Source organism: Alligator mississippiensis, chromosome 14 (genome assembly GCF_030867095.1).
Source record: "Alligator mississippiensis isolate rAllMis1 chromosome 14, rAllMis1, whole genome shotgun sequence".
Classification (NCBI taxonomy): Eukaryota; Metazoa; Chordata; order Crocodylia; family Alligatoridae; genus Alligator; species Alligator mississippiensis.
In genome coordinates, this window is record NC_081837.1 from 18,730,150 (window position 1) to 18,754,297 (window position 24,148).

The 24,148-nt window shown below is 45.8% G+C and overlaps 1 pseudogene; it reads right to left on the reverse strand.

The window, feature by feature from the left end:
* LOC132244900 (AP-2 complex subunit beta-like) overlaps positions 1–24,148 on the reverse strand; it is an 81,450-nt pseudogene that overhangs the window by 50,379 nt on the left and 6,923 nt on the right.

Here is a 24,148-nt window from a genome sequence, read left to right on the forward strand (position 1 = left end):
AGAAACACCGAGTGATTGTGGTGGGTGACTCGATCCTGAGAGGCATGGAGAGGCCGATCTGTCGACCAGATCCTATTGTGAGAGAAGTCTCCTGCATGCCTGGAGCTAAGATCAGGGACATCACTGAGGCGATTCCTGTTCTCATTAAGCCCTCTGACTACTACTCCATGGTCCTCGTCCATGTGGGAACCAACAGTGCGGCTAGGACCAGCCCTGACCGCATCATGAAGGACTTCCATGAACTGGGAGACAACCTCAAGAAGACTGGAGCACAGGTTGTATTTTCTTCCATCCTTCCAGTTGGCAGCAGCTGGAGACGCCAGGGTGCCCGCAACACGGAAGTCAACCAGTGGCTCCAGAATTGGTGTCTTCAGGAGAGCTTTGGATTCTACAGCCATAACCAGAACTTCCAGGGAGGAGGCTTCCTGGGAAATGATCTTCATCTCTCTCCCAGAGGTAAGTATCTGTTCGCCCGCAGGCTGGCTGATCTCCTCCGAAGAGCTTTGAACTAGGCTCGACGGGGGTCGGGGAACCGGTGGTCGAAGAGAGCCCAGGGTTGGTAAAGCACAAACAAGATGCCAGATCGCACCAGGTAAGTATTAAGGGGTTGGTAAGCCATAAACAAGGCACCAGACCACATCAGGTAAGTAATAAAGGGAACACATGCCATCAAGACACAGGGGCACCAAGAGCCCCTTTGGGGGACTAAAATATCTTTATACAAACGCCAGGAGTATGGGGAACAAGCAGGAGGAGCTCGCACTCTTGCTTGTTAGCACCCAGTATGACCTAATTGGACTAACCGAGACATGGTGGGATTCTACACACAACTGGGCGGTAGACATTGAGGGGTATGGGTTGTATAGGCGTGACAGAGTGGGGAAAAAAGGTAGGGGGGTAGCCTTTCTATGTTAAGAAGGGCTCCTTAACATAGCCACTCTATGTTAAGGAGCAGTATACGTCTTCCACCATTAAGGCGGGGGTGGAGGAGGGGAACACTGAGGCATTGCGGGTCAGGATCCAGGGGGGGCCGGGGAAAAGGACTTGGTTGCGAGGGTCTACTACAGGCCTCCTCGTCAGGATCAAGAACTAGACGATGTATTCTCCAGGCAGCTAGCAGACGCCATGCAGGCGAGGGAGGCGGTGGTCATGGGAGATCTAAACTACCCAGATATCTGCTGGGAGGAGCAGACAGCCAAAACAAGCCGCTCATGGAGGTTCTTACACTGTGTGCAGGACCTCCACCTAACCCAGGTGGTGTCTAGTCCCACCAGGGGTAGTGCCTTGCTTGACCTGGTCTTAGCAACAGGGGATGATCTCATGGGGAACAGGCGAGTTCATGGTAGCCTGGGAGATAGTGACCATCACTTGGTCGAGTTCACTATCCAGCGAAGGATGGGTAAAGTAACTAGTGGGGCTAAGGTGTTGGACTTCAGAAGGGCTAATTTTAGCGAGCTTAGAAGGCTAGTTAGTGAGGGGATACAACTCAAGAACATAGAGCAAATGGGGGTCCAGGAGGGCTGGAGGTATCTCAAGGGAGTGATCCTTGGGGCTCAAAAGGAGTCTATCCCATTACGTAGGAAGGGAGGTAAGGGGGCAAAAAAGCCCCCTTGGCTGAACAGGGAACTTCAGGAGAGTCTGGGGGCAAAGAAAGAGTAGTATAGGCAATGGAAGCAGGGAGCAGCCACCAAGGAGGAATAGATCTTCCTGGCACGCTATTGCAGGGAATCAGTTAGACAGGCCAAGGCGGGGCTTGAGCTCAGGCTGGCTTCAACAATCAAGGACAATAAAAAGTCCTTCTTCAGGTATATAGCGGGCAAAAGGAAAGCTCAGACCAACATAGGGCCACTGCAGGACAAATCAGGACAGTTGGTGGTTGACACGAGGAAAAAAGCAGAGCTCTTCAATGAGTTCTTCACTTCAGTATTTCTATGTACCGACCAAGCCAATTCCCCCACCTCGATCGTTGACGGATGTCCACATGGCACCAGTCCGCCTACGGTTAGTTCTGAAATAGTTAAGGAGCTCCTGGAGGAGCTGGATGGGTACAAGTCAGCAGGCCTGGATGACCTCCATCCACACCTGCTGAAAGGATTGGCCAGTGTCGTAGCTGAGCCGCTGGCACAGCTGTTCCAGCACTTGTGGTGCTCTGGCCAGGTCTCTGAGGACTGGAGAAGGGCCAATGTGGTGTCCATTTTCAAGAAAGGGAGAAGGGATGAGCCAGGTACCTTTAGACCAGTCAGTCTTACCTCTATTCCTGGGAAAATGCTAGAGAAAATAATCAAAGAACACATTTGTGCAGGAAACCAGCACAGGTTTGTCACAGGTAGATCCTGCCTGACAAACCTTGTAGCCTTCTATGACCAGGTCACACACTGCCTGGACACGGGAGCCGAGGCTGATGTCATCTTCCTGGACGTTAGGAAGGCCTTCAACACAGTTTTGCACCCTATCCTCATTGGGAAGCCAGTGGACTGTGGAGTGGACACCTACACGGTCAGGTGGGTGGCCAACTGTCTTAGGGACCGCACCCAGAGAGTGGTGGTGGATAGTTCCGTCTCGGCCTGGAGGGAGATGGGCAGTGGGGTCCCGCAGGGTTCGGTCCTCGGACCGATATTATTCAACATCTTCATCAGCGATTTGGACGAGGGCGTGGAGAGCACCCTCTCCAAGTTCACTGATGATACCAAGTTATGGGGCAAAGTTAGTACACCGGAGGGCAGGGAGCAGATTCAGGCTGACCTGGACAGGTTGGATCAATGGGCAGAGAGAAATAGGATGCAATTTAATAAAGATAAATGTAAGGTACTCCACATGGGAAGGAAGAACCCCCAGCACACCTATAGGTTGGGGAGTGTCCTTCTCAGCAGCTTGGAGGCAGAGAGGGATCTTGGAGTCATAATTGACTCCAAAATGAACATGAGCCAGCAGTGTAATGAGGCCATCAACAAGGCCAAACGCACCTTGTTGTGCATTAGCAGGTGCATGACTAATAGAACAAAGGAAGTGATGCTCCCCCTCTATGCGGCACTGGTCAGGCCGCAGTTGGAGTACTGTGTCCACTTTTGGGCGCCACACTTCAAGAGGGACGTGGGGAATCTGGAGAGGGTCCAGAGGAGGGCCACTCGCATGATTAGTGGCCTTCGCGATAGAACCTACGGGAGGAGGTTGAGAGAGCTGAATCTCTAGCCTTCACAAGAGACGGCTGAGGGGAGATCTTGTGGCTGCCTATAAATTTATTAGGGGAGGTCAATGGGGAATAGGGGAAGCGCTGTTTACTAAGGTGCCCCAGGGAGTGACTAGGAATAACGGATGTAAACTAGTTGAGAGTGGATTTAGGTCAGATATTAGGAAGAAATTTTTCACAGTAAGGGTGGCCAGGATCTGGAATGGGTTTCCAAGAGAGGTGGTGCTATCACCTAGCTTGGAGGTCTTCAAGAGGAGGCTAGATAGTCACCTGGCTGGGGTCATCTGACCTCGGTCCTCTTTCCTGCCAGGGGGAGGGGGTCAGACACGATGATCCATTGTGTTCCCTTCTGACTCTACAATCTATGAATCGAGGCACCCCTCAGAAAATACCAGCTCTTCACTTTCACTCACTTTTTGACAACAGAAAAATAGTTTAGCAATTCTTCTGTTGCAAACAACTCAGAAGGACCAGAGCAGAACAGAATGTGTTGGACACTATGAAATCCTACAGGAAATCTTTGGGTTTATCTTGTGAATCTTGTGTATATATTTGCACACCTAACCTTTCTAATATTGTGTGCCACCCTGTAGCATAAGCATCTTGTGGTACCCAGGTAGAGAACCAGTAGTTTAAACTCCAGTTTATTTGCCCTGCAATACAACCATATGGCTGGTTTCTCAGATTCTTGGGTATTCTGAGAAGAGAGTCTTCCAAGCTTACTGCTTTGACCATGCCAGTCTCTTTTCCAGTGGCTTCCCCACTCTCTACTGTATCAAACATAAGTTGTGGGCTTCAAAGCCCTTCCCACCATATGCATCCTCCTCCATTCAGTATCACCTGGTTGATGCCATCACCTATGATGGAGATTTGTGGCTTTGTCCACGTAGGCTCTTCAACACTTAGGAAGAGCTGCCCATAAAGAGTCACCTCCTTATTCTATCCCAAATCCCATGGTATAACTCTCCCTTGCTGCAAAGCCCAATATGAGGTAAGATGAGATCATGCTCCATGCTGCCAAGAAAAAAATGACAATGGAGCCAGTGTCCATCACAAGGGACATCATCGTTCACTTTTCACACCAGCAACTGCAACCAACCCTTTCAGGAAGGGTAGTGTGAGGATATTCATCCCAGGCTGGAGCAGCTTGGGAACTCCAATCTTAGGCATCTTGCAGTAGACAAGCTGGAAGGAGGAAGAGAATCCAGAGTGGTCTGGAGGCAGGAATTAATAATACACTGCTCAGGCATAGCCAAGAAGCATCAAAACAAACAGCCCAAGAGGCACACCAGGCACAGAAGCACTGGCATTAGAGAACCAACTGCAAATCTCAGCCTCTGTCAAGCAGCACATTCCAATGCAAAATTTTCCTACAAATCCCCAGTTTGGAAGAAGAGATGGGTGGATAGGCAGAATCCCAAACTCTGCCTGACAAAGGCAGCTCTTACATGGCACAAAAAGCTAGCTGCAGGGAAGACTGATAGCACGAAGCCACCCAGGAGATGGGAGTCAGCTTCTTCTGCAAAAATCATACCAGCCCCCCATAATCAGTTTCATAAAGGTGATCAGAATCATCATCCCTGTTTAATATATCGGGAAAACAGGGGAAGGGAAGGCCACATGACTTGACAGATTCCCAAAGCAAGTCAGTGGCAGAGCTGGAATTTGCATCCATATCTTGTGCATTCCAATACAGGGCTTAATCCAGTGGGATAAGAAACACTGTGTAAATGTATGGGATTAAATTCCTGTTTAATACAAAATTAACCCTCATTTGTTAAAATTTAAATCAATTCAGAATATATACCCCCCATTCTGTCCATTGCACCCGAGTGCTTCACAGCATACCCCTGTGACTAGATGACCTGCCTGACTCATATCTGCTTGCTGCTCAGTTTAAACCTCTTAACAGAGGCACTCCTCATTGCAACTCTTTGCCAATCCCAGCACGTTCTCTGATCCTGGAGTGTCATCCTTTAGGAATAGGTGGCTTATTCAAAACAGACCCCAAATGCCAGGCTGTTTTCAAGTACAGCAGGAGCAAGAAAAGGTCCCTCTGCTCTTTGCTATGAGAAACAGGTCAGAACATGAGCAAAGCCACTTACTTTAGGTCTTCCTGGGACTCCGTAGCCATTACTGTTTTCTTACAAAGTGTTCTATTTCTTACCTTTAATATTTAATAACTAGTCAATAGGAATCAAATCTCTGGAGCATCAGTATGGGGGGATAAGAGCATATCACCAGCTTATAACCTATTATTTTATGGATAGAATCTAGCCTACTACACAAGAATATCTTCAGTGCTTGCACAAACTGTACCATCCAGTAGACGGGGTGGAGAAGGGGAGGGGAGGAGAGGTAAAAACCATCCCTCTCTTGCCCTAAAGAGATCAACTAACTGAACTGATCAAACGGACACTACTGAGTTCCACCTCCCCAGGAGGTCACCAAAAGGAAGTAAAGGTTATAGCTGGAAAGAGAAAAGGACCAGAGTGGTAACAGCCCATCTTAAATGGGTTTGTAACTTGATCTAGGAGTGATATAAGCTCTAGGCTGCTAGACCGGATCAATTAAATCAACCTGATGGGTTTACCAGCTCAAAGCACCTACACAGCTGTCAGACCTGGATGCACTTTCTTCTCAGTACACACCATTAATGCCAGAAGAAGATCTAGGCACAACAAAATGAGTCTAATTACGTGTTCTATACTATAGCTTGGTAAGTTTGCTAATTAGCTTGTACTATTTCAGCTTACTCATATAGTTTGTCAGGAGAAACTCTGTGGTGAAAGGGGAACTTGTATAAGGTATTAAATGGAATAAAGTGTCCAAATAGCATGCTGAGGGTTAGGTCCCACAGCAAAACATAGGTGTGATTGCCAAACAGGCAGCTACAACTGTCATAGCTTTAATCTACTGAATAAGGTTAATGATGGATTGACGACAGCAGAAAAGATATCCTGGCAGGGGGCAGCAAACATTTCAAGCCCAGCTGGGCCAGACAGATGCTCTGTTCACTAGCTCACAAGGCCATATGTTCACAATTCCTTGTTTTATCCAGATTAAATATATCACAGGTATGCCTACCTGTGCAACAATTACCCTTTCATTTTGTTGTAGGAAAACAGTCCCACCAACTAAAGCTTCTTTGATCCAGTTCTCAAGAATGCCCAGACTCAGGGCCCCTCTACAAGTGCAGGTAAAGGCACAATGGGGATCCAATATGTAATCCATACAATCACGCCTCCTGCTATGCCACACATGCATAGCAGGAGACACGATTGTTGAACTGCATATTAGATCTCATCACACTTTATTGCCTGATTCTAGGCTCCTCCTGCATCAGCAAGAAACAAACTCCTGTGGCTGGGGGCCCCATAAGCTGAGGGGCTCCCAGCCTTGGGGGTGCATGAAAACCCCAGGGCTGAGAGATCATGGCTGCCATCATCTCTCAGCCTTGGGGGATGCATTAAATCCTGGAGGCTGGGCGACAGTGGCAGTTGCCATCTCCCAGCCCCAAGGGTTCACACACTCCTGGGGCTGGGAGACTGCAGCCAGACCCTGCAGCTGTCGAGAGCCAACTGGGTTCCAGCACCAGATGTGTTGCCAGGACCCAGTGTCTGCAGCTGCCAGGACCCAGAGTTAGCAGCTGCCCGGGCTGAGAGTCCCCTCAGTTGCAGCCCCTCCCAGCAGCTTCCGCTCACCGTCACAAGCAAAGACGCTTCTTCTCTGCCAAGAATCAGGACAACGGCATCACCCCAGCAAAAGTAATATTCTGCGAAACCATTTGGTTTTATAATTGCTCTTTATGCTCAAGAGAATACAGGAGTTTCAGCATATCAGCACAACTCCTGAATTCTTTGATCATAAAGGTACTGGCAAAGGAAAGAGATTAGAAACCAAGAGGGTGCTTTTGCATAGGAGGAAAATGGTGTCCCAACTGCATAGTGTCTAATCCCAGCCAGTTTTCTCCCATCAGCCAAGCTGTCTGCATCAACCTCCAGCCAAGACAATTTAGTATTTGTATTACTGTACAGCTCAGGAGCCCTACTCATGGACAAAAATGCTATTGTGTTAGGCCCTGCACAAACAAGCACAAAATCAAAAGACCATCCCTATTTCAGAAGGCCTGCAATATAAGCTTCCTTCCTTCCTGCACACTCACTTGGCTGTTGTTATCTTGGTGCTGTTACAGCCACTGAACATTTCAGTGCTTGTCATGCATGTATTCTGTAACAAAATGAGCTGGATATTTACTGGTGAATAGAAACTAACAAAAGAACCCTGTCATTAACACACTCACTGCGCATCTGCTCTGATTCATACACTGGAAGGGGCTGGAAGGGACCTCGGAAGATCATTGGGTCCAGTCTCACTGAACCAAGCAGGAAAGACAAGTGGGGTCAAATAACCCCAGCAAGGTCACTGTCCACTCTCCTCTTGAAGATCTTCAGGGTAGGTGACTGCACCACCTCTGGAGGCAGCTTATTCCACAGGCTTCCTACCATGGCTGTGGTAGGAAGTTTTTCCTAATGTTGAGCCTGAAACAGTCTTCCAGGAGTTTGTGGCCATTACTCCTGGCTTTCCCCAAGGGTGCCCTGGTAAACAGTTGTTCACCGAGCCCTTGATATACACCCCTGATGTAGCAGTAAGCTGCTACCAAGTCCCCTCTCAGCCTTCTCTTCTTCAGGCTGAAGAGTCCCAGGTCCCTCCTCAGCCTTACCTCATATGGCTTGGCATGCAAGTTTCTGATCATATGGGTGGCCCTTCTCTGGACTCTCTCGAGCCAGCGTGGCGACGAAGCTATGCTGGCTGTCGTTCAGAATCCCACCTTCTGCAAGCCTATTGCATACATATTCCTTGATTAATTATTCGAGGATTTTCCCTGGGATAGAAGTTAGAGCTGATTACAGACATTCTATTCCTTTTAGCTCATCTGGTCCAACACAAGTCAGAGTCCAGTCTGGATTTCCACCCTTCTTGGGAATCAACACCTGCTTCAAACAATGGAATAACAAGGACAGAAAAGAAGGTGACTGAAGATAATGGGCTGGCAGAGGAGTCACTAACTGTATAACCTGAGGACAAGGTTTCACATATATTACTGACAGTCTAGCTTGGCCTGATGGTGGTGTATTAAAAAACGAACTTGGCTCTAAGCCAAGAACCTAGGTTTGCAGGGCCTAGAATGTAACATTTTTCTTCTAGTAACCTAACCCCATGGGAAGCCTAGATGCAAATGTGGAACCCTGCCATGTGGTGCTCAGTCACACTGCCAGAGCCACACTTAGGAGAATGGTACCAAGTGTTACTACAGCCTGAAGAGGAGAAATGTGCAAGACTAACATGCAATACTACATCCTGAAGGCACCAATCAAAAAGAGTGAGGCCAACTGAGCCCAAGACGCATGGAATCTAGGGAAGTTGTCTACAGAGACTGCTCTGAAGATTAAAAGTTACCAATGGTAGCAACATGACCAATATCAGGACAGAAAAATACTGTTGGGTTTAAAAGCGAGAAGGTTGATATGGGCCAGGATGCATTTTATACTGTGCTTTCCTGCTACCTTTCCAATTCCTGAAAAAAGTCAAACATCTCTATGTCCTGAACCCCAAGAGAAGTAATTATAGAATAAGATCTTCTCTCATCCAAATGGAGTTCATGTTCTACTTTAAAAGACTGCCATCTTGTGGTTTACTTTCTAATAGCCATGGAGACAACCCAGAGACCATTTTGCATGCAGGACTACTGAAAAGGCTGGTGATTAGCCCATCTACAACAGGGTTTCAAAATGCAAGAACAAACTTCAGTACCAGCATCTTGTGCACACCAAGGAACAGTTCCTTAGGAACATATGAACTAGGATCACCATTAACAGTAATAAGTAGATTTTATGACACTGAAACCAGGAGCTTTATTACAAGTGTTTGAAGATACTCCAATAGTCAGAGCCAGGTGAGCCCAGTTACCTTTTGCTCCTCCATTAAGTGCCAGCCTCTCTCATTAACAATACTAACAGACCCAGTAAGATCTGCCATCTCTGGAAGTAGCACAATTATACTGAATTCAGGTGACATAACCCTGCACACTAGAGCATTAAAACTGAGGTTTTTTAAAAATGAAGATACTGTCTCAGGAAAATAAGGCAAATGTAGTTGAGATGCCTTTCCTAAACCAAGCTGACACAAAGCTATTAGTATAACAAAGGAAGCCATGAGATTGAAAATGACCAGAAAGAGTCTATACTTCTAAGCTGGCGACTCTCCGAATTCCATACTTATCCTCACATTGGTTCTGAACCAAGGGGGTGGGCAGTAAAGAGAAAGAAAAGAGTTGTCTTGCGATCAAGCAACAGGTTTGGGAAAGGACCTGGGTTCTCTTCAGTTTCATGGAGGACACTGGACAAGCACCAGGTACTCTGGACCTCACATGACTGTGAACAGAGTCATTTCTTTCTCCGCTTCAGACAACTGTTGAGAGTTCCAGTTAATTCAGGTCTGCAAAGCTGAGAAGCTACCCTAATAAGCGCTACAGAGCAGCTTCTGAATAAATCAAAAAGAAAAGCCAGATGTTGCCCATCTTAGTCTGAGGGGAGAGGGGGAAAAAGGATTACTACAAAGGCTGAAAGGCCACAATGTAAACCTATTCAAAAGGCAGTGCCTTCTAAGTCAAATGGGCTATTACATTTTAAAGAATAACAAAAATGTGAAGTTTTAGGATGCCCAGCTTAAGGGTATATTTGCACACATCTACATGCATTCCTTCTTATGGATTTCTATATTAGTAGTGTGGCACCTGAACACTTAAGTCTAAATGCCGCATGACTCCTTCATAACAAAATATTACTGTAAGGGCAAATGTCTGCTGCTAACAAGGTCACTGTAATTTAGAGCCAGACAACAGAAAAATAAGGAAGATTTGGATTGGTAGGAATGCACATCCCAGTCTTTGCTCAATTACCCAGCAATCAGCAGACTGCAGATGGAGTTATTACTCTATGCAGCAACCAACTTGAATGATGTACCATGTGGCAGAGAGGCAGCTGATTAGAGACAATAAAAACCCATCATGCTGGATGTATGTATCATTAAAGAGGAGGTTTCCATCCTATACCCCTCTTGCCTTCTCTTGAAGAAATATTTACCATCTCCCCGGAAAGAAAAACCCAATACACACTAGAAATGAGGATTTCTTGCCGTAAGCTAAACATTATGCTTATGCGAAATGGCAGCTGCTTTGCATTCTCACATCTCATCAAAAGAAGAGGAAGACTTTTTTGTTCCCAAGAAAACATGAATGAGTTAAGAAAAAAGGGCTCTAGCCAGCTGGGTACACCTTTGTACATGAGAGAGAATATCCTGCAGGGATAGAGGCTGTTTGTACTTGGATAGCTACTCTTTGTTTAAAATTTCCAGTCAGGCCTGCTTTCACCTAGTGAAAGCCCAAGATCAAAGAGAAGGAGCTTGTTAGTAAATATTGGTGTTTACCCAAAGATGAAACTTATTTGGTGTATTTTTTTATATAGCACTTGGTGATCAGCTTCACAGCAACACAACCAATTTAATTTCACATTGGGGAAAGCAGTGATGAGCTGGACTTTCTGAATAGGAAAGAAATGAATATATTAATCTATAGCAGATACAGACAAAATCCCTGTGGACCCCATCACAGGAGGCTGGTAAAATATATCTAGTCAGGTTAACTGATGCCTTTAATAAAAGACTGTAATGAGGTTAAATGTTATATAGACAACCCTTCTGCCCTTGGAAATGGATAAATTCTCACCCTGGTCATTGTTAAAAGATAAGGATGTACAAAGTCCAACTAATGACAGAATAAATAAATAAATACATACATACACTAGATGCCTTCTGCACCCCTCCCTGACCTTGCTCCTCAAATCAACACTCTTCCTATGAATACACCCCAAAAACCAGAGAGGGCTGCCAGGAATGAATGTGTCAATCAGTTTTGTGTTGCTGCCTTGTTGAATTTTTGGAGGATACCTATGACAGGTAACACCCGCTCCACTTAACCCTCCTTGGGATCAGGTAGGCTATTCTAGGTTTGTTCTGCTGGATGGTAGGTGAGATGATTTATTAAGATTCCCCAGCCTGGTTGAAGCGGTTAACCCAGAAAAACGGGACAATCATTGCCTTTGATACTTTTCCCATTTTCACTTAATTTAATGCAGAACTGTAGTGTAAATGCTTTAGAAACAGATATGGTCATTCATGACAGCTGAAGGTTAATTTACCACAGTGGTTTCTTCTGGTCAAGGTGCTGGATTCAGGAGGGAGGACAGGCAAAGCCTTATTAATTCCTGCTAAAAAAATTGTCCCCTCTCAGTGAAACTGAAAAGACCACAAGCAAATATCTTCTTGGGCTACTCCACATGCAGCCTTGTAATCAAACATAGGAAAAAAGGTCTTCTCCTTATGCTTCAAAGGACAGGACCAGCTGCCTCGAAAGGGCACTGTGTATCCAAGGAAACATCATGTGAAAGCCTGGTATTAATTCAGGGCAGAATGGGAAAAAAAACCACACACATCTTGAAAGAGATCATTCAGTTGACAGGTCCCCTAAACATCTAGGGGGAGTCCCAGCTACCAGCCTTGCCCCCGTAAAAGCCAAACACCTAAGTTCTACTGCCTCTAAAAAGAGCACAAGAAGAGCAGTAAGAACCTTCTCTTCTCTGGCTGGAAAGAGCAAAAAAAGTTGGCTTTTCACCACCTGCCCTGATTTATTACTGATTGCAGGAAATTCTGGGCAAGTCAGTAGTTGTATGGTTTGATATGTACACAAATGACAAACAGCTGTGGGACATAGAATAGTGGGAAATGATCACCACAAACAGAGTCCATCAAACCTGGTACTCCCAAGCTGCCAAAAATCAGTGACAGTTTTATGTCCCCCTGCTTTCCAACATAAAAACTTGAAGAAATTTACCTTCTTTGCTTCCTGCTGGAATTACATTTAGAGTTTATCAGACATAAGGGATCTTACATGTATCCCTAGGAAATATACTTAAAGGATCATCTACTGAGGGATTTTTCAAGCTGTTGTCCACCAGCTTTAATCAAAAGTACTAATGATGGCCCAGGGGCGGAAACAGGTTCCTTTAGAATCCCAGCTGATGGACGGATCTACTGCATAACTGAGCCCAGTGGAAGTGTCTTGTAAAGGATGGACTATTCATCCCAAATCTCCATCTCTGTTCCAACAGTTCACATAACCTTATTAAAAATACAAGCATTGATTTTCTCCAGTCACTAATTCATATAAACTCACTGCATGTCATGACTGAAGTCATCAATCCACCTACCCCCAGGACAGCCAGGAAGCCTGCGGAAGGCAGCAGCGAGCAGATGTCACACATACAGGGCAAGCCTGGATTTTTTATGGACCGATTCTGCAACTCTGATTTTCCTCATGGAAAAGTAACCTTATGGGACTTCAGCACCCTAGGACTCCAAACTGCCATAAGCAGCTCTCTGAGCCAACATCTAGCTGTATAGAATCCCAAACCTCTCAATTTCAAGACACTGTTTTATATGAAGAAGGTGTTGTAAGGGGGTTAAAACATAAGATATGGAACATACAGATGGCATTAAACGGCTGGGCCAAACTAGCCCTTCATCATTCAAACACCCACATGTTGATGAAGGGATTGTTTCCATGCCATTCACTCTTTCAAGCCATTAAAGGAGAATTTAAGATTCTGAGCTCTTGCCACAGCTGGACAAAGCCTGGGATTCTCTAAGGGGCCTATGAGTTATGCACTTAACTCACTGAAATTCAGTGAATGCCCAAATCTCTCCCTTGAAGGTCTCTGAAAAACCCCAGTGCCACTTGATGTACCAGGTCAAACACACAAGTGACAATATCATTTTGCATAAATACAACATCCAAACATAAAAAAAAAACTCCCTTGCGCTATTATTGGGCCCAGCAGGATTTGATGGATGTTATCTAAGGCTCTAATATCTATAGTCTCTCTCCAGCTAAAGATCATTGTGATGATGGAAGTAAAATGCAGCTAGAAAAGTAAAGCACAATTGTGACAGAAAAACTGCCAGCATATACACCCCTGTGCATTTTATGTGGATTAAAAAAAAAAGGCTAATATAAGAAGTTCTGTTCAGCCAAAAGGCACAAGGAAGATGTTGTTGTTCTTCATCCTGACAAAGTTAATTAAAGGTGTGCACTACAGAGAAACTGACACTATCCACATGTTATCAAATGTACAAACAATATAAAATAAAAGCAGAGGATTTTTCCTCTCTAATCTTTACCCAGTTCTAGGACTGGATAAAGGTGTTACAAGTAGCTAAGGAAGGGAAAAGTATTTCAAGAAGTGTGATTGAAGAGGATAGGTCCCCTGAACTGCAGAAAGCTAAAGGAAAAGTAGTTTATTTACTAAATTCCCATTCTGACTTCAAAGCAATCTTGCCTCTAAAGAGTTCCTTAGTATTTGCAGTTCTCACCAGCTAGGTGAGAAAAACCATCTCTGCTCCTTTGCACTGTAGATAAACAGGGAGTGAAGACAGCAAGATCTGCTTTGCAAACTTGACAGGGAAGGGGGAAAGAAAATTCATTAGGTTGTTCTTCCAGTACTGAATTTTGTAAGAGGCTTTTCCCCACGAAACTTTTCCTCATAAGTATTTGAAATCTGGCATCAGCTGCACACAGATTCCTAGATAGAGCAATTGTACCATGATTTTGCTACAATAGCCCTCAGGGAATGGATGATGTTTTAAAACTAGCTTGCCCCTCCTCACTTATAAGCAGAGATCTGGGTTTTCCATTTTCCACAAAAAATGGAGTAAACTGTGGATTATGCCTTTTACCAGAAGCAAACGCAGATTTCTCATTTTACCAGAGAAACCCACAGATTTTGCCATTTTGCAATGAGCTCCCTGCAGGCTGGAAGACTTCCAGCCTGCAGGGAGCTGGGAGGGAGCGGGAAGAAGGTGGAAAGACAGTGGGCATCACATGTATAGACATGCGTGTGGCCTCAGGCAGCCTGCAGAGCAGCTCCAGCAGGTAAGTGCAGGGGGAAAGAGGGGAATTCAGGCCCCTGTAGGGAGGGAGCTAGGCAGGGCTGGGGAACAGTGGTGAGCAGGGGACCTACTGTTCCCTGCCGCACCGCTTCTCCCGCCATGACCCGGTGTGGCAGGGAGTGGAGGAGCTGTGTGGAAAACCTCCTCGCCCAGCCTTGTACACTGCCCCCCCCTCGCCCTGGCGATACAACTCCTGTGTGCGCAGCTGCTGTGTCAGGGTAGTGCGGGGGGGGGGGGGGCGGCAATGGCAGCTGACAGTGGCAAGGAACCCCCATGCAGCCCTGCTATCCCCAGCTGCACCGGGTCGTGGGCACCGGCTCCAGAGGCCCTGGGGAAGGGAAGCGGGCAGAAGCTTGACCCCGCAGCGTGCACCTGCCCTGGGTACAGATCTAGGGGGCATGGGTCTCCCCTGAGCCCCAGGAGTGTGCACGGCAGTGGGGAACTGGCCCTCCCTCTTAACTTCCCCTGGACAAGCTACCCACGGCCCCGTCCTGCTCCCCGCTGGGGCCCTGCAGCTGCGCACTGCAGCCCCGGGCCCCAAACCCCACCTGACTGGGCAGCAGCCTCAGCCTGTGCCTGCCCCAAGTACAGATCTGGGGGGGGGGGGGCGTGTCAGTCCCCACTACCCCCTGGGAGTGCATGCAGCAGCGGAGAGCCACTTCACCTGGGCCCGCAGCAGGGGGGGGCAGGGTGCTGCGGACCCAGGCCCATACCCCTGACAGCTGGGGGCCCCCGCTGGCAAGGCTGGGGGAGCAGGGGCTGTGGGGGCACCTTTAATTTTAATCATGGATTTTGGGGGTTTTAGCAGAGACTTTGTGATTTTTTATCAGGGAAAACCAGGATCCCTGCTTATAAGTAACGACCAAAGAGGGATTACCTGTTTAACACCTAGTGACCTGTATAGATGACTCCACTGCCCTTGTTCAGCAATTTGATTTTATAAGTGCCCATGTTACACCCCTGCAACATGGAAGATATCGAATTCAGCCGTCTGAAATGGAAACTGTACAACATGAAAAAGAAAGAAGCCAAACTATAATCTGCCTGGCACCTGACTCCCCAGCCCAGCCCCTGGCTTCTTTACTTTTCATTCCATCCAGGAAGAGCACACACCAACTGCTAAAACTTCCTTAGCCTGACGAAGGGTTTTTGAACTCGAAAGCTTGCTTAATAACTATTCTCCAACTATCTGGGTTGGTCTAATAAAAGATATCAAATTCACCCAAGGAACCTTGTCTGGCCATGTTGCAATTAATCACTTACATTTTTTCCCTCAAGCTCAGAAGCACTAAAATGGGCAGTGCCCACAGGGAGTTCAATGAACTCTTCATTCTGCCTGAAGCAACTAAGCCTAAGTGCCCCAATTAAGCCTCAGTGTTGCACCTCTCCTTGCAAGTGAAAACAGTGGTACCTGAATGAGCTAAGTGTAGATCCCAAGATCGCTCAGATAGTGATCTTACCTGGAATAATTAAAACCTGAGGATGACACAGTCTCTTCTTGAACACTATTTCAAACCGAACCGTCAGGGCCACGATACCATATTCATGGCAGGGCATATTTTTTACTTTTATTATAATATGAACAAGTTACAGGTTCTGAACCCAAAGCCTTTAGCATCCATTAAAAAGGAACAGAACTGTGCTAAAGAACACTGAACTAAAAGAGCAATAAAGGAGTGCAGGGCCTTCTTTCAGGCTCAAACCACCTATATAGCAAGTACCTTCACATTAAAGGTCAGGGAAATTTTAGGGATGAATCTACCTGGATACATGATTCCCTTGCACTGCAGCCAAGTCAATGGGTAAAGTGAGCCTGGGGAGAATAGCAGGAGACCATTAAAATGATATTCCATGAAGCAAGACTCTCAAACTCACCTCAATCTTCTCCCTTTCTCAAGGGCAAATACCTTTTGCTTTTGTTACCATGGCTGTCATTGTATTGATAAAGCCTTCCTTCTCTTTGTGCTTATTTGCTGGCTCACACCTAAAATCAAATTACTCTGTGCTTCTCACTTACAACTTGTTTCCCTGTGCATAGGCTCTGCATTTACTTGGAAAGCCTGGTTGCTTTTCCTGCAATACAGTCTTAAACCTGGATGTCCCACCTGGCTGGAAAAACTAACCCCAGCCCACACACATTTAGATCTAAGAACTACTGAAAATGAGCAACAGCTTTTAGGGTGGCAGAAGAGAGCACTAGAGAGCCCCTGGGGCCTCCTCAACCTCCTTGAGGACTCCACTTCAGATAGTGCCATTGTTATGATGGAGATCAGAGATGACTTGCTCATGAGTCACTCATTACAGCTCCAGCCCCGGCTGAAAGGGAAGTGTGTCACTTGCATGACACTGATACTGTGGTGTTCCTCTCTTCCCAGGACTAAAACTTTGGGTATGGGAAAAGAACAGGAGTCACAGTAAATTTTACCATCTGCCTTCGAAAGCTGGTTGATTACAAAAAGAGACTATAATTATGAAATACAGGCTTTTCTCATTAACTGGGGAAGAGGAGGGATCAATTCCAAGGTTTCAGCCAGATTTAAGAGGCAGCTGACTCATGGGCTGGTTAAAGTGCCACTCCTATTCAGCTACACTGAAGAACCAGACACTGGTTCATAACCACTTTAATAAAGACAAATGCAGCCACAACTGACAAGTGGCTAGCCCTGCTTCTCAGCTGCCACCAAGCCAGAGTGCAGGTTTGTGGTAGAACTAATTCTTCATCACCATCACCCTTCCAACTCATATAGGTTGATGCTTCTCTTACTTTAATGTGGATCTACAACACAGTTTTGCTGCATTTGTTTGGAAGGAAAGGGTGCTTGATATACTGAGAAGAGGTACCAGGTGAACCAAAATTTCATTTCAACCATGGAAGAGTCAAGAAATCTACCAAGGTATAGAAAATGAGGGTATACGTTGAAAGGACAAACTGCAATAATTTTAAGAACCTACTGTAAGTTCAGGCATTCTGGCTGTGGTGATGAAGTTGTTGTGCACTCATTACTATGCAGACTTATTTATTATTTATTTATGCATGCAATATATATGCTACCTGTCCCAATAAAGGTTCAAGGCAACTCACAGTAAGAGAACAAAATAGGAAACTGACAAGAAAAAAAAGAGCAAGAACACAAAACAACTTAAAAGGGGAATATAAAACAGAAACCCACTAAAGAGTATCTCAGCATGGCTTTGCTTGCTAAATGCCTGACCAAATGCAAAGGTCTTCTAGTGCTTCCAAAACATGTCCAGGCTTGGGCTCTGGCAGACCTCAAAAGGAAGAGTTCTAGAGTTGAGGAAAAATGGCAGAGAACAACCTCTGACACATATTTGCCAAGCAAATTTGACATACTCCGTATTTGCAGAAGGGTGCTCTTGGCCGACCTCTGGGATTGCCATGGGACTGGTGGATTATGAAAGCCTCATGAATGTGTACCCCCCCAGCAGAGGACACTTGTGGCTTGTACTCATTAGACAAGGGTCCATGGAGAGAGTATTTAGCTTAACAACTATGCTTTGACCAAAACCAGATACATGTTGAGATGGATAGAACAGGGAAACCAGTCTCACCATGGTCCTCTGTTGGGGCTAGTGGAGAATCGATATTCCCCCCCCCCCCCCCAAGCAGAATGATGGGACAGAAGTAATAAAGAAACAGTATATAAAGAACTCAGATGACCCTCACACAAAGTACTGAACAGGAGAGAGGAATAGGTAAGTATGTTTTCTGTAGTGCAAAATCCTGGTTTAGCAGTAGGAGCAGGCAAGGCCAGAAAGGAGGTGACCTGAAAGGACTCCATGGTTCAGAAGACAAACTGGGAGCATCACAAAAGGATCCCACATCACCACAGAGGACCTGACCTCAGCCCTCAACATACTTTAGAGTGGTAAGGAAGCTAAAGCATGGAAAATGCATGCAGGGTTCATAGATCTGTGCATTTTTCAGGTTATTTAATAATGATCAATGGTGCTTTCAGAATCCTTGTGCTAAGCCACCTGTGTGCATACAAATGCGCGCAAACAAATGTGTCTTCATGTTTGCTTTTACTATCAGCTACCCTTGAAGGGCTAAACCACAGCCTAGAATGCCCCTGGGGAAAGCGTGCATTTAAGCTACAGATGGGTCAGCATCAGATGCAGGGTGACAAATAGATGGATTATAGGTTCTAGCTTTTGGGTGAAGGTATGCTAAATCAAGGCTCTGCATACCAAGAGACCCCAGCTGAGCCATGGGCAGCATCTACAAGCTGTTCAAGCCCTAGAGCCTTGAAGCACACAGGATGCAAGGACTGGAACCCAACCTAGTTGTCAGGGCATGTCCAAACAAGGTAAGGCCTTGATCAGACCTACAGAACAAGATACTTTCTGTTCTTTTCAAGGTTTGAATAATCTCCAGTTAACACATCCATGAACTGGACAGCAAAATAATAGTTCCAACTACATGCCCTATTACAAATATAGGAGAAGACACTGAGGGACAAATACATTACCATGGGATTGGAGTCTGCAATCAGGTCACATAGGGAATCCAGGAACCCCTGATCCTCCACCATTTGGGCATTAATGTCATGCAGCTTCGCCCCACAGACGGCTGCAGTCTTCCGTACATAAGGGTCTTCATCCTTTAGACACCTGCAGAGTGGTTCACACAAATACTCTGTGATTTTGTCCACACGAATGCATCCCATTGTACAGACTGCCAATGCACGGATCAGTGGGTTTGGATCTTTACAGTCCTGCAGGGGAAGCACTTGCAATAAGTGGGTTTTGTAGTACTAACCACTGATATTAGTGAGCACTAGAATGGCTAGCCCTGGAATTAGGATATTCTATTCTTACCCTGCCCAGATAATGGGTCTCTCGTTAGAGTAAAGCAATAATTGCCCTAGTCCAAGCCAAACCCCAGGAAAGTTTACAGGTTCCAAAAACATTCTATACAAGTTCAAAATGGTTTGTACTTCTGGCAGTTTGTGCTACTTGCTTTTCTCCATCCAAAACTTTAACATGACTTTACAGCCAAATCTGGGGAACTGCTAACTAAGGAGAAATGTTTTTGCACCCTGAAAGCTAGAAACTCTTGGCTTTCAGATGGCACAGCACATTAACACATCTGTGATTCTAGTCACTGCTCAAATCAGAGAATTCAAGTGGTGAAAGATGGTAATTAACTCATGGCGATTTTCATTAAGGTAAACTTCCTGAAGACCATCAGGTCTAGAAACAGAGTTCTACACAGCATTGCCTTGAAGCTGAGATTTTATAGACTCAGCAGTAATCCATCTGATCTATCAGACCCTAGTTAAAGATATATCAACATAGATGTACTTTTCAGAGGCAGAAATGCACGTAGCAGGTTCAATGCCTCAGACAGTGCAACTTTCAAACCCTGATTTTAGAAATTCAAGCATTAGCTTCAGTCTGTTTCTAGCATATCAAACATAATTCATTTATACAGTCAAGAAAGTGCTCCAAAATTTAGTTTACAAAAGCATGACACACATCCTTTAATTATTTAATCCCTTATCAATGAAAAGCACCAAAAAGGGGCTGAGCTTAAAACGTACAGAGACTATTTTCTTACAGACCCCGGAGATGACAAGTTGTAGCTGAAATGCTGACTTACCATAAATTATCTCAAACACACTTTCATTTGACCAACCCTTGTTCCTTGTAGCACATTGAAGGGGAAGTCAGAGATAAAACATTTCCTTCCAAAGAAAAAGGTGGTCAAAGTATTAGATCTACTCACTAATTTGTCATAAAGGAAGCAAGGGCTTAAGGTGTAATGGGTAAGAGTGCACAGCCCTAGAAGTCTGCTGAGTCTCATCTAAAATTTAATTAGCCAGGAAAGCAGAAGTCCATTCTGAACTGGATTTCCTCCCTGTAACCAGGAAGGACAGACACCCCCCTACTGCCATGCTAGAAGCTCAGACATGTTCTAATTTACCAGATTTATCTAAAACTAAGACAACTTAATTTAAAGTGACCCATTCCAAAAATTAGATTCCATATATGGAAAATGTATAAATCTGTTATAATTCACCATGTATAGAATCTAATTATCAAAGGGTTGCCTTAAATTCATCCCCCTCACTGCTGCAGCATGGAAAGCAGCAACAAGGGGTATATGGTAGAGGGGATCAAGCCACCCCTTGCCTCCAACCACTTCTCTCCCCTGCAGCCTGCCCCCTCCATCATGCCTGTGCCCCTTGCTCCCCTGCCTGCCCTGTCTACCTACCACTCACTGTCCTTTACCTCCCACTCCCCACAGCCTCTACCTTTGCGGCCCACCCCGCCCCATTCCTCACAGCCTTCATCTCTACAGCCTTCCCTCCCCCCCACCACTTACTGTCAGGTTCAGATTCAGCTTTATTCCCTCCTGGGTATGGAGTAGATGGAAGCTCTAGTCCCTGCCTGCTCATGCAGCAGTGGCAGCAGGAGCTCTGGCCCCAGGATATTGCTGTGTGGTCAGGCAGGAGCCAGAGCTTCCATGTGCTCCATGTCCTGGGAGGGGACGGAGCCAGAGCTGCGCCTGACAGGAAGCAAAAAAATCACAAAGTCTCTAATTAAAAAACCCCAAATCCACGTTTTTCCGCAATAAAATGAAACGCAACCATATATATAGGGATCAGCTGAACACAATGTTTTATTTATATATTTACAATTTTAAAGCAATTTGGAAGCCTACCAGTACCTCAATCATTATAATAAGATAAATTCTGAATACCTACATATTTTGGCATTTGATGTTGGTTTTTATTATCATAGCAAATTAGAGCTCCCCCTGCTTCCTTCACTCACCAAGACACGGGTCCAGCTGCAACTGTCCCCCCCGATGCTCTGGGGCACTGAGCAGTCCTGATATGCTCGTGCCATGGCCACCAAGGTGAGGTGCTGCAGTGGCGGCACCATGGAGTTGTGCCCCCCACTGCTGCCTGGTGGGCAGGGGACACTTCACACCTTGGTGGCCATGGTGGTGTAGCACTCCTAGTGGCAGCAGCGGCAGCAGCACTGAGCCTCCCTGTCCCACTCCACCCTCCTGTGCCAGGTCCTGCCCACTGCACTGCAGAGGCAGCACCTGCTCAGTGCTGGTCTGGCCAGGAGGCAGCCCCAAGCCCCACTGTGGGTGCAGAAACCTGAAAGGGGGAGGCACATGTTCTCCCATACATCGCCTATGCCCCCCACCCCATAAACTTACTTCCAGGGAGCTGCTTTTTACCATGCTGCCTGTCTGCATTCTGATCCATGTGCATGTTTGTGCGTGCACATGAACATGGTCCCCTGACCCCAATCACCCTTCTCCCACTCCCCTGAGACCTAAGCAGCCTTGTAGGCTGGAACTCTGCCTGCCTGCAAGGGGAAACCCATGGTGTCCCGTGATTGTCTCCTTTAAAAGGGAAAATCTGTGAGCCGAGGTAGAGTCACAATCCACTGCCTACACTCCCCAGCCCAGAGCATGCAGGCTGCAGATCATGGCTCTGCCCCGGCTCCAGACCACATCGTCACTGCTGCAAGATCCCAGCCCAGCCCCAGAGCAGCTCCCTGCCCTGCCACATACTCTGCCAGCATTGCTGGGGCTGGTCTCCATGGAAACCCTGGCCTTCCGCTATCAGTGTGACTGCTGCTCTAGTCTCCATGGAAATCAGCCCCAGCCATGCAGGCAGGCACTGTTAGGAAATGGAGTCCACTGCCAGCTGGATCCAGACCGTGGGCTGAACTTTTCTTGCCCCTGCTTTAAAGCACTTGGTGTTGCCTACTGATGGAGACAGGGAACAATTTCAGATGGGCCCATTGGTCTGGTCCACTCTGATAATTTTGCTTCCTTAGATACAATCCCAATTCAGTCCAGCAACTTTCGAGCACGAAGCCACACACTACATGTGATAAACAGTACACACCAAAGCAGGCACAATGACAAGAACCATAGGAGGGAGCCTTCTAATGAGCCTTGCTCCATGTTACCTTCACAAAGCTGTTCACAGCCATAATAGCCATATCTGGCTGACTTTTGGCATAGTTCATTAGATACAGATACACCAGCTTCTTCAGCTCCAGGTTGTCAGTCTGCATGCAATTCACCACATCAGGAAAGAGAGAGCTCGATAAAATGAGAGTGGGGCAAAGGGAGAGAAAAGTTACATTTACCATATGCAAAGGGAAAGGGAGCTTCCTGACTACATGGTAACATTATTGACTGAGGCCAGGGGAACGCTGGAACATATCCCATATATTCTGTTATAACTACTCTATATTCAAATTAGAGGTCACTCTCCTCTTCAAAAGCAGTTTGCAGGGGACTTTGTAACTGTTTAATCATTTAATCTCCTCCTGGATTAAACTGGTGCCTGAAGCAGGTAAAATAAAGTGCTCATACAAAATTGGATCCAATTAGGAAGTTGACAGAACAAGACGATAATGTTAATGTGCCCAGCTTTGGGGGTTAACTGGCAACAGCAGGAAACAAATAAACCCTCAGATTTTTTTGCCTGAGAAAGGAGCCTTGTTTAGAGGAACCTATATAGCAAATTTCAGGCTGGTAAAATCTAAAACGATTAAGAAATTAAAACTGCAATAACCAGAGTCTTACATAAATACCAAATGGCAACTAGTAAGTCGCATTGCAGAGGAAACTCAGAGGTTATACTGGATCCCCATATCTCAGGTCCATTATGAGAATCTAAAGGTTAAGGTCTTTGGCTAACTGAAAGATGCTTCCCTCCAACGCTTCATTTGCTCCTTCATCCTGCAATTAAGTCATGCTGCTAAACCTGGAACCTTACATTTATTTTCCTGGCAACAGACTATGTCACCATGAATCCAGGACTATTATGACTTTACTGCAGGATCTAGGAGAAGCTGACAGGAGAAAGCCTTGACTCAAGTCACTTCAGCTGCTACAAAAGAAAAATATTGGCAGTCATTTGCCTTTGATTTAAAGGTTTCCCTTTAGCAAGCGCGATTAAGTGTTAAAGGCCCAGTTTAATGACTTTATCACAAGCTAAGAGGTATCTGAAAAACAATGCCTTTTTAAAACTTTAAAAAAAATTCTGGATTAACAACTTGATTTGAAAATGTCAGCTCAGATAGGACATCTAAAATAGCTGAGTTACAAACAGGTTTTAAACAACTACACAGCTTTTGGCTTATCTGGGACTGGTTACTTTTTCATTCTGTGATTAAATCACTGTTCACGAAATCACCAAGTGAGAACTGGTCTGAACCAAGCAAAAGGGCTGCCAAAGACAGATAAAATTTCCCCCATATTGCCACTAGCTCCCATTGATCTAATAAAGAACCCAGACCCCAAACCTGCAAAGCCCCTTGGTTCTGCCAGCCCCTCCAAGATTAAGCTGTTCGTTTTACCCCAATTCAGGAGAGAAAGATCCTCAGGTAGGATAGGGGAGGACTGGACCTGCTGAAGTTAGACCACCAGGAAGAGCAAAAGCAGCGTTTACCTTACATCCTTCCCTACAGTCATGGCAGCAATAACCTTCTTCACAGCTTCTTTCCTCTTCTCTTTCTTTTCATTGTTGAGCTCAGCCTTGAGCTCAAAGATCTCTCCTGTAAAGGGACACAACAGCCTGAAGCTCAGATGAAGAGAAAGGCTAGCTTTAGGGCTCCCTGAAGAATGATTTGTGCCACCACTACAGGTGAAAAGTAAATGCCATTGCCTCTAGGCTAGTGCAAGTGATTCATTGGCTACTGGGAAACCAGAAAACCACCATGTGTGTGCCAATTTGATTATTGGACTTTTCCAATCCAAGCTGAGGTAGCCTGTGACAAGAAGAAGGAAAGATTAACTGAGCTAACCTGTTGAGTTAAAGAGCAGTGCTGATGGTATCCTAAGGACATTCTTTTCAGTCCGCTACAGTCAGAGAATTGGTGCAGTAGCACATG